Source organism: Salvelinus sp. IW2-2015, linkage group LG28, assembly GCF_002910315.2.
Source record: "Salvelinus sp. IW2-2015 linkage group LG28, ASM291031v2, whole genome shotgun sequence".
NCBI lineage: Eukaryota > Metazoa > Chordata > Actinopteri > Salmoniformes > Salmonidae > Salvelinus > Salvelinus sp. IW2-2015.
Genome location: NC_036868.1, coordinates 2,799,070 through 2,804,856, shown reverse-complemented (window position 1 = coordinate 2,804,856; position 5,787 = coordinate 2,799,070). Strand labels below are relative to the sequence as shown.

At 37.9% G+C, this 5,787-nt stretch overlaps 1 long non-coding RNA gene across 1 annotated transcript; it reads left to right on the top strand.

Annotated features, from left to right (window-relative positions):
* The first annotated feature begins 2,818 nt into the window (after positions 1 to 2,818).
* On the top strand, positions 2,819 to 4,873 carry LOC111954631 (uncharacterized). The gene is made up of 2 exons (XR_002876008.2): positions 2,819 to 2,958; positions 4,427 to 4,873. It is a non-coding gene; the product is annotated as an uncharacterized lncRNA (long non-coding RNA).
* Positions 4,874 to 5,787: the final 914 nt, after the last annotated feature.

Here is a 5,787-nt window from a genome sequence, read left to right as displayed (position 1 = left end):
ATGTTGTTATATGCTATATGTTATATAATTATATGTTATTTATATGTTGATGGTTATATGTTTAATATGTTATATATTATGTATATGTTATATATATATTATGTATATATTATAGTATATGTTATGTTATATATTATGATGGTATAGTGTATGTTATATATTACATATGTTATGTTATTTATGTTATATATTATATGTTATATATATCATGTTGTTATCTTATTGTTATTATTGTATTGTTAATTATAGTATATGTTATGTTATATATTATATGTTATATATTATAGTACATGTTATGTTACATATTATATGTTATGTTTTATGTTGTTATATGTTATATATTATAGTATATGTTATGTTATATGTTATATGTTATGTTATATGTTGTATGGTGATTCTTTGACCCACCTCTACGCAGACGACACCATTCTATATACTTCTGGCCCTTCTTTGGACACTGTGTTAATTAACCTCCAAATGAGCTTCAATGCCATACAACTCTCCTTCCGTGGCCTCCAACTGCTCTTAAATGCAAGTAAAACTAAATGCATGCTCTTCAACCGATCGCTGCCCGCACCTGCCCGCCTGTCCAGCATCACTACTCTGGACGGTTCTGACTTAGAATATGTGGACAACTACAAATACCTAGGTGTCTGGTTAGACTGTAAACTCTCCTTCCAGACTCTCATTAAACATCTCCAATACAAAAGTTAATCTAGAATCGGCTTCCTATTTCGCAAAACAAAGCATCCTTCACTCGTGCTGCCAAACATACCCTCGTAAAACTGACTATCCTGCCGATCCTCGACTTCGGCGATGTCATTTATAAAATAGCCTCCAACATTCTACTCAACAAATTGGATGCAGTCTATCRCAGTGCCATCCGTTTTGTCACCAAATCCCCATATACTACCCACCACTGCGACCTGTATGCTCTCGTTGGCTGGCCCTCGCTTCATACTGCATATCCTACCATTTCAGTGTTTAATTGCTATATTGTAATTACTTCGCCACCATGGCCTATTTATTGCCTTACCTCTCTTATCCTACCTCATTTGCACATGCTGTATATAGATTTTTCTACTGTATTATTGATTATATGTTTGTTTATTCCATGTGTAACTCTGTGTTGTTGTGTGTCGAACTGCTATGCTTTATCTTGGCCAGGTCGCAGTTGCAAATGAGAACTTGTTTTCAACTAGCCTACCTGGTTAAATAAAGGTGAGAAATAAATATATATATTATAGTATATGTTATGTTATAAGTTATGTTGTTATATGTTATATATTATAGTATATGTTATATATTATAGTATATGTTATATATTATATGTTATGTTGTTATATGTTATATATTATAGTTCATGTTATATATTATATGTTATATATTATATGTTATGTTATATATTATAGTATATGTTGTTATATGTTATATATTATAGTATATGTTATGTTATATGTTATATATTATAGTATATGTTATGTTATATGTTGTTATATATGATAGCATATGTTATGTTATATGTTATATATTATAGCAAATGTTATGTTATATAGTATGTTATATATTATAGCATATGTTATGTTATATGTTATAGCATATGTTATGTATATGTTATATCATGTTATGTCTCTCAGCCCCCCCCCCCCCCCCAGGACCACGGCTCGTGTAAACAGGAACCCGATCCCGGTGCACTCGCTGGCTGGGGTTTGGCTCCACTCATAGACCCGCTGGTGATACACGATCAGCCTGAGCTTTGGGAAACGGGCTTATCTGATGCCTTACTAAAGGCCCCACTCTCTTCCCGTCTCAATAACAGAGCACATCTGGTGCCTCTGCAGCGAGTGCAGGCAGCGAAGGAGCGCTGTCTCTTTGGGTTCCCTCTGGAGGGGATCAGACCATCTCCCTATTCTCTCAGAAATCCACTTACCCGATAGCGAAGAGACTAGGAACGGTATTTATAGGCCAAAATGTACAATTCCACATCTGGATCCAATAATAAAAAAGGGCAATTTGGTATACCCCTGGTAGTTTTGAAAATGATTGAAAACGTTTGTGCAGTACAAACAGAAGGTTTCGCCAATTAGTTTGTAAAGGGCGGGTGTAAGATATATTTTATTTTGCGATACTTTGACTAGCCACCAGATGGCGACTGTAGCCTGTTTTCTGTTGAGGCAATGGTGGCTCACCTGTTGGATGCTTTTGCATATGGAATTAGGCCACCTCAGGCGATGATACCCATTTCGTATTTGGCCCATTAATTTCTATACAGATAGGTCTTGGACAGAAAATCTAGAGATTCCTGTATTGGTCATAGGAACCTATCCATAGACCATAGCCTACAATGGTAAAAAAAWATATATATAATAAGAAACTTTCCAAAGACCAAAGACGCAAGTAAAATGACGACGAAGAGATTCATTGCGAGCTGTAGGCAGAAGATATCGGCCAAGCAACTCGTTGCAAATGGCTTCATTTGGACGTTGAAACCTAATAATACCTGAATTGAAGTTGCCCCTGTAGCAGACCTTTTCATTCAATGGGAGCCGTTCCAAAGCCATATTTTGTTTTATTCCACAAAAAGCTTCCGAATGTAGCTCTGAATGTAGCGTTCCCACTGATGACACACCCTTATAAAATTTACAAAATGCATATGGATTTTAACGACCCATATGTTCAACATAAAATAAATATGTTTATCGCAAGATTTTGCATGAATTTGTTATTTTGTTTCCTGGTTGTTTACTGTAGGTATGTGACAAGTCTCACGTCACACGTCAGTCATGATGCGGGTATAAAGAAGGTAGGTCCAACTATTTCAGTGATCACATTTTCAGAGTGACTGTGGCTGCTGGTTGTGTCTGTGCTTGAAGTTCTGGCCAAATCATCATAAGGATGTCAAAAATGATGGTTGTTCATCTCGGAGTGATTGTGTTCGCTATAATTTTATCGACACAGGTATGCCAAATACATTTATTATTAATATTAAGTATTTTTCCTATAAAAAACAATGTTTTTCGTAAAGTAATTCGCATTTTATTTTTGTTTTTGGTGTAGGGTAGGGTATTTCTTCGATAGTCTATAATTAATTGTTTGTGATATGGTTTTAACATTATACGGCTATGGCAGATAGGACTTAAAGTAGCCCACCGAGCACAGTTCGTCCAGTTTTTTTATTTACATTTGGTTGATTTGTCAACTAACCTGAATTCAACAAAACATTTCACCATGTCATTGGATTTAGGTTAAAAGTTGGGTAAAAAAAAAAGCCAAATTCCCTTTTTAAAAATCCAAACCGTTTTCTATGTTGATTCATGTCATCACATTACTTTTTTTTATTACGTGGAAACAACGTTGATTCAACCAGTTTTTGCCCAGTGGGTAGTCATCAGGTAAAATCATGCAATGCAACATGCAATATGATCTGATCCAAGTCATAAGCCTCACATTGGTGCCAATCACTTACTTTAACGTGTGCGCACATTTTGGGACCGTTCCTCAAAACATCTATCTATCATCTCGTCTTGTTGCCAATTATCCTAATAGTTGTGATGCACGTTTATTTAATTTATTCAAAACATCTCGGTAAATTAATGATTTAAAGCCACGTACACCTGAGTCTACCAAAGGGATAAAGTTCCTTTCAGTGATGCGCGCCAATCGATACCTGAAACGAATAGCGAAGACCATCCGTTTGCGCGTGCCTGTTTGGACTAGCATCCATTCTGTGTGGCGTTACATGTACAGGCCAACGTGATAACTGGGTGTGACCCGAACAGAGACACGAACAGGCTACATCTTTAGGGGGGTGGGGGGAAACTGTTTCCTCCTGTTCATGTTTTCTTTCCAGTGTAGCGGATGTATAAATGAAAAGTGCATTGTGTTTAATTTGCATGATTTGCTATTTTGCAACATAAACTAGCTAGGCTACCAGTTGGAAGAACATTCAGTGGAAATTTGCTTGGTTCAGTTAGGTTACTGATTTGGTCTAGTCTAGGATGTTTCTTTGGATATGGCATGACAAGTTGGACTACCCTACATGGTGTTCAATAAGTTGTCTCCCCAAACCGTGATGGCCATTTTAATTGTAAAACATCTCTCCCTTCTAAATCTCAATCCATTGATTGTTTTTCAGATTGGATCTAGAATTCCCATATGCCACGATAGCTGGTTTTTAAACTCCTGAAGTATTTTTTTGCTAGTTCTTCACAGCCTTCCTTTTCTAACCCAAAATGTAAAGTCCTCTAGATATGACATCATGTTGATGTCACTCTGGATAAGACCTCTGCTAAATGACTAAAATGACAATGTGAATGTGTGCTTTGGCTAGAATGTGCTTGTTCAAAAATGAAGAACTCAGTTTCTCAATTCAGTGGAATTCAATTTGAGATGTTGCTAAACCAAGCCTCTTCCTGTTTGCCTGCAGGTGGTCTCCCTGAACACCACAGCAACCGCATTGCACAACGCGACCTCCAGCGTAAACTCCACCATGGCCACGGGCACGTACAGCAGCTCGGCCAACTCCACCTCCCCTACCGGAGTGGGCATATCACTGCAGTCCAGCCACTTCTCCCTCCTGCTCCCCATCGTCATGGCGACCTGGCTCCTGCGCTGCTATTGTTGAACCCATAACCCTTGATCCACCCTCCTGTTACCACCTCAACCACCACCACTCCCCTCAACCGCACTGAACCAAGACCCCAATCCTAACATCCAGCAGCCAAAATGGACTCCACATCACCCACACCCACTCATTCGCCCCCACAGAAAAAAGGAAATCCTAGTGCTGACTTTTTTTCTCCGGGGGGGACGTTAGTTGGAGAGGAAGCCGCCACCATCAACCCCTCGCACCCCTCCCCCCTTTCGAAACCCCTTACGGAACATCAACATGTCTTCTTGCTCCAGCACCGTACTCTGCCAACCCTCAAGACCTGCATTTCCATAGTAACACAACCAACATCCTGGTTATCAGTCTGGGGGTATTCTGGGGTATGTAGGCCTACAGGGAAGTGGTTGTCATGTCAGGTCTCTTGAAAAAAATGTGGACCACTTGAGTGTACAGAAGTTCTTATTGTAGTTTTAATTTCACCTGGGAAATAATTCTAAATTTGTTTTGTATGTGCCCTGCCCAAAGTGAAGGTTGCACATAGATTATTAAAGAGAAACTCAATCCTCTTTTAATTAAACTATTTTAAATGGTCACGATTTGGCACTTTTTGAGTTTTTTGTTATTGGAAATGTACCAGAAGATGTGTTGTATGTAGAGATAATAAGTTTGATACTGGGCTTGAGTCAGTATGCCTTGTGATTTATAAAGAGTTTCTGGTCTTTTACAAGGAGGGTATAACTGGCATCTCTCCCTTTCGATGTCTGGGTTGGTCCTAACAAAATGACTGTACTGTAACCATGTGGGAAGGGTTGATGTTAAATTTATATTCCCCCCTTATAGTTTATATTTTGTATAAATGACAATGTTACAATGTTAGTTTTTGTTTAGTCTTCTGAAATAATGGGAAGGAATGACAATGTACAATAAATTATACTTAAAAAATATTTATTTTGTATGTTTCTTCCTTACTGTTTTAAAGGTGTTTCATTGGTTGATACTATACTGTCGCTGGATGCATTTTTTGTTTTGTTTTAATTGAACTTTTACTTAACCTTCATTTAACTAGGCAAGTCAGTTAAGAAAAAAATCTTATTTACAATGACAGCCTACCGGGGAACCGTGGGTTAACTGCCTTGTTCAGGGGCAGAACGACAGATTTTTACCTTGTCAGTTCGGGA